The sequence below is a fragment of the Poecile atricapillus genome, chromosome W (assembly GCF_030490865.1).
Source record: "Poecile atricapillus isolate bPoeAtr1 chromosome W, bPoeAtr1.hap1, whole genome shotgun sequence".
Lineage (NCBI taxonomy): Eukaryota > Metazoa > Chordata > Aves > Passeriformes > Paridae > Poecile > Poecile atricapillus.
Window position 1 is genome coordinate 27,098,067 of NC_081288.1, and position 6,000 is coordinate 27,104,066.

A 6,000-nucleotide genomic window follows, 5' to 3' on the forward strand; every position below is an offset into this window, starting at 1 on the left:
CCCACGTCTGCCACTGGAAGCAGTCCCTCTCCCTGCTCCACGCTGAGTCCCTTCCCGAGCCCACACCTCGCTGCAGTGTCCTGCTCTCGCTGCTGCTGTGACAAGCAAGGCGTGTTTAACTCCTTTCACCCTGGCTCATCAGGTGGTTCCTCTACCTCTTTTAAATATTTTTCTAGACTTTTTTTCTTTCTAAGGCCTCCCTGTAAATTTTCCTCTCTCACTGTGAGCTCTGGGCCTATTGATATTGTTCATTGCCGCTGCAGAGCAGAGCCCATCCCTTGTGCTTCCCACCTTCCCTTGAATGTGGAATCCCCAACTGTTCCAAGCTGCCCATTGGAAACACACCTATATTTGTTATTTTTTCAGAACCCAGAGACTCTGACTCAGCACAGCCAAATGAGTGATGCTTATCACTAGGAGTACTTTTCATGGCTTCTATATCTTCATCTGTCTTCCTTACTACAACCAAAAGTTCCCTTTGAAATTAGATATAGAGGAATCAGTTGCCAACATGACCACGGTTTTCTTTCAAGGAAAGGTGGCAGGGTAGTTCATTTGGGCTTTTGGGGAGTTTTTTGTGTTGTTTTGAAGGTTTTTGTGAGGCCCGTGTAAAGGACTGCACACCACCTGCCCTCTGTGAAATTCTTATGAGCTGAGCAGAACTTGGTGGCAGGGGAGGAACTGAAAACATTATTGAGAAAGAAAATAATTTTTCAGACAGAAGAAACATAAAGCAGAAAACCTTGAAGTGTTTCAAGAAATTTTGTATTTTTCCCACCAAAATGACTCTCACATCCAAAATGCTCCCAAAGAGCATCACAGAAGTATTGTGGCCTGGTTGGCCTCTGGTGACTGAATCCTAAAGACCCCAGGCCAGTCGTCCACCTGACAGGGCACTGAAGATGGGTCCCCAGGCAGTGAGGTGCCTGCAGGAAATATGCCCTGCACACCCACCGTACAAGGAGAGCAAACATTCTAACACTGGATCAGAAGAAGAGATTTATTTTTAGCCAGTGTAACTAAAAACTCAACATTTATTATGGAAGATATGGAGGTAAGTGGCTTTGGTTCACTTGGGTTCATCACAAGAATTCCACAGAGAAGGAAAAAATTAAACCCTGTGAATTTTTTAACTAGCTGTGACAAAAAACACAGTGTACCTTGTAGGAAGAGCTTGGTAGCTTGCAAAGTCAGGCACTTGGATGTCTGCCACCCAGTTCAATTTATCTATATGTGACCTGACTTTCCAAGTATCCCCTTCTCTGCTCTTCACAAATACTTTATGAGATCTGCCTTGCTTCTCCTCTTCTCCACGTTATTTTTGTTCCTTGCTAGGGACTGGTTTCCAGTCGGAACTCACTATCTCCATATCTTTGAGTTATCACTCATTTCTTCCATCTCATTTAGATATATATATATATAGGGATATATATATATATAATTTTTTTCTTCTCTAGCACTTTTTCCTTCTTCTGCATATTTCCAAGCCCCTGTTTACATTTAGTAAGATCCTGTCACGCAGGAGCTGGAGCTGGCAATCTGCTATCCAATATTTATGCCTCCCAGCCACTTCTAGAGCAGATGTGCTCAGTTTACAAGGAAGGAGCTCTCCTCCACCAAAACCAGCATCCCAGACGCTGGCTTTCAGCACACCTCTGCTTTTGGTCCCACATCAGCTGCAGCAATAAGCAATAACAATCTGCCCTTCCCCTCATGCCAGCGATGGGATTGCAAAGATGAGCCATACGGCAGGGTTTGTTCTCAGCCTCGCTTCGTGTGTCAGCATCACCGCTGAGCATCTTTCGTGCTCATTTGTGGCATCAGTAAGAGCAGGGAGGACTCCACACCTCATGCAGTTGCTCCCATGAGCAGCTGGGCTGTTGCCATGAAAAGCACAGCAGGCTCCAGCTCACACTCCCGCTATGCTGTGCAGTGCTGTGGACACAGAGGAATACAAATCTTTTTCCTTAGTGGTTTTGTCTGTAGTCACCAAAGCTGACAGAAACGGCTCTCCCTTTGTCTCATGGTCCACAGAGCAGAATGACAGCAGAGGGACAGGCACTGTTTTTCCAAGGACAGTTTCAGAGCCCAGAGCACTTTAACCTTCTGTCTAATGCTGCTTTAACTATCTGTATTATTTTGGAGAACTTTTAAAGATGCTGCGGCTGTGTTTTGTTGTTTTGTTCTGTTCTGCTTCTGGTTGCTGGGGCAGTGTTGGTGCACATAGTGCACCACTCAAATGAAGCAGCTTTTCCTGCAGCTCTTCCACTTTCTTTCCTCCAGCTGACTCATCTTGGATGAAATTTTTGAACTGTAAGTTACCTGCTTGTGCTGACCACAGTGAGCGGAATATGCTGCCAAAACTTTCTTTCTGTTCTTCTATTTCCTATGCTGCTAAGGGAATAGCTCTGTTCTTTCACAGAGTCTGGCAGGGTACCTTCAAAAAGCAACCATCCAGCACAAGCAGCCAGGGCAGCCACCTTTCCTTCACTCAGAAACACTCAGAGGGGCTAAGATGCTGCTTCAAAACAAGTGATCAGTGATACCTTGGGCTCTGTGGATGGCAATCTGAAGAGAAACTATTTTTTAGTGAAACATCTTTAATCCAAGATTTGCTCTTAAATTGAAATGTACCTATTTAGGAGAGAGCCACCCACACACAAGAAGGAGAAGCATCATGCAAGAACTCGAGGTACGTGATCCATGCACAGACAAGCATTTTAATTACCCCACAAGTCCTTGGTATAAGACTTGCTTTTGAGCTATCACAGCTTTGGAGATGAAGTACCAGGTGGACTTTCCTCTAAAACTACCACTGTCATCCTTAGCTGCATCTAATAATTGCTGGGATAACAACGAAAGTGGATGATCCCATTTCTCCTTTCAATTATTTCACCAACACAGTAATTTACTTTTTCACTTACACACTTCTCACCTCCTTATCTGAATCATATGAAGGGTTCATTTCAAGATGATCTACGCACAGAAGTGCTACACATATTCTAGTTAATAATAGATATTTCTAAGAAGAAAAGATGAGTGCAGTGTAAATGGGGTGGTGTGGATAAAAGATCTGCTTTTGTGTGTATAATTTCTCTAAATACATACAACTGCCCCATCCTCCCTGTACGTTAATATTACTTGGCACAGATTTTTGAAATTACCTTACCTTGAATGTAGAGTTAATCACATGAGAGACTGTTAATCATTATTGGCCACTGATTACTTTCTGCTGTTATTGTAAGCCCAGGCATAGGAAATAAATCAGGAAGGTAAAAAAAAAATAAAAAAAAAATAAAAAAGAAGCAGCCAATAACAAACCAATAACAAACAACATGGCATTGAATAAAAAAAAACAAACAGAGAGACTATTCTGAAAATCCCTTGGTGTCTGCTCAATATTTATTTGTATGCTTCCATAGTCACTGCTGCTCTGTGTATGTGCGTGGGCGTAGGCATATACTTGTTTCAGGGTGGTTGTGGTTTATAAACAGATCTCCCACTGGTCTCTTTTTTCAAGGGTATATTAAAGCAGTAAACAGCCCAAACTGCTGACTCGGGACACTGCTCACCAGTAGTGCCCACAGCACTGAGTCAGACAATTTCTGGGCAATGCTGTCTGTAATGAGCTGCAAAGGTCTCTGCTTGCCCCAGGGCAGTGAGCCCTGTCCAGCCTGTACTGTGGGCTGGGGACAAGGGGCAGCCTCAAAGTGTGGCAGCCTGAGGGGCTGGGCACAGCTAGGCTGCAACCTCTGCTAGCCCAGCCTGCCTCTGTGGGCAGGGGAAAGAGCTTGGGTTGGCGGGGATCTGCAGCAGATCATGTGGTGAAACATGAGGGGATCTGGAGCTGTGGGAGCCACCACGGCTCTGTGTGTGTGTGTGTGTGTGTGTGTGTGTGTGTGTGCGCGCACTGTTGGGGACCAGCAGGACCCTCCTCATGCCACATAAATTGCTACTCCATCTGCTAATCAGAACTGAAGCTCTGGCACTTCGGCACCATTGATTTGCTCAGGAGCCCAAAGAGGTTGCAGATCCATGTTGAAACATGTTGAAATACTCTCCCTTTTGGGCAAGGATGTTCAGACACCTACTTGTGGGAGGCCAGGGAAATGGCAGTTCTCTCTGTTGTAGAAATCACCAGTGTTCAGAGCCCTGACTGGGGTGGGAAAGCATTGCAGTCATCCTTTCACTGCTCACAGGTTTGGAAGGTTAGTTATCATCTACCAGATGATGGCTCCATCCCAGCCTGACTGGCAAAAAACAGCCTTTCCTTTTAGGCTTCTGTGGACACAGCATTTTAACATTTATTTGTGTCCAACCAGCCTAGGTAACAAAATGGTGAGGGCACCTGAGGGGAATTTGCAGTAATGATGGAGAGAGCTAAGGGTCTGGAGGAGATCTGACTTCTGGCTTCATATGGATAATTTACCTTGAGGGACAGGACACACCAGGGGCGCAGGTTTCTTCCCTCCAGCCTCACCCCCGCTTGCTGCTGCATTCCTCTGCTCTGTAAATACTCCAGGAATCAATGCAGCAGCTAATGTGGCATTTTGACATCTGAGGGAGGATTATTTCAGCAGTAGTGTATAAACCTGCTTCATCAAAAGCTCAGAGTCAGCAAGCAGATGCCACCTTGCAGCCCCTGCCTGTCTCCTGGTGGCAGCCTCAGAGGGACAGGCCCCACGTGTGTGGAAAGCAATGGGGCTGTTGCAGCACTGGATGAGTCCCAGCATGCAGGTAGGGAGGGCAAAAGGCAGCCTGGCTGCTTGTGTTGTTTGCTTTGCACTGGTGATGATGCAGTGGTATCATTTTCATGCTAAATGCTAATTTTCTGCTTTGCTGGCCTCAGAATAGCCTACATTCATATCCTTCATTGCAACAATTAAAGGGCTGGGTGCTCGAGCTGAGGCAGTTGTGATGAGTATGATTTTAATCAGTGTGCATGAGAGAGAAGGAGGAATGTTATGGCCTCGCTGTTGCGGGAACACGTGAGAGCCCATGAGGGGTAGGAGAGCCCCTACCCTGGTAAGAGCATGCATCAGCTTCAGATCAGTGCTGGACCAGGAAGTGCAGGTTTGCCACATCTTCCATCTCTCTCTCTCTCTGGTCAGGAGCTGCTGTTTGATTGCAGCAAAACATTGGAACAAATCACCTGCCCCCCGCCTCATGTTTTTACCTCGTGATGCCGCCTTCCAAGGTGCCGTGAATATGGCACAGAGATCCCCAGCCACTGCGAGACAGGCTGAACATCACTTGCCTGTCCCCTCCATGGATAGGCAGGGCAGAAGGAGAAGGCCACACTGCCCATGCAAGATTTCCAGGTGTGCCTGTAGGCAGAAGGATGGAATTCCGTGGGTCCCTGCTGTGAGACGGCATCTGAGACTGCTCTGCATGGCTGGGCAGGAGAGTCCATTTGTGAGAGTGCCAGGAATGGTATTAGATGTAAGTACTTAAGCATTTACACTGTTTGCCTAAATCATAAAGCTCATCATGCTGGATATGCTCACACATCCCCTCTGCCTCTTCAGCTGGCTTAAATGTCCCTCCAAAGGGGAGCAGGGACTGTGTCCCTTGAATCCTTACTGCTTTGCTTTTCCTCAGCGTGGCTCAGTGGCCGTGTTTGCAGGGAGGGGAGCACCCTGCCGGGTTTCCCAGCAGAGCTGTACCTCTCCCTGCTGCTGCCACAGCACTGTGGAGTCACAGCAGGTAATGTGGGTAAAAATTGGTAACAAAACCCTGAGAGCTGGAGTGGGGAGGGACGCTGGGAAAAATCCCATGTCAAGGGATTTGTATGTGCAGGGATATCTGCAGGAAAGGAACGTCTAGGGTGAGACCAAACTTGTCTCAAAACTGCAGGAGCTGCTGGGAGGGAAGCAGGGGATAACAATATTTCTGGCACTCTACAAGCTTGTCTCTACAAGCTTCCTAGGTCATATTTCAGCTCCTCTGTGAATGTATTCCAATTACTTCCTACATGGGCAGGGACACTTAGACCAGGCT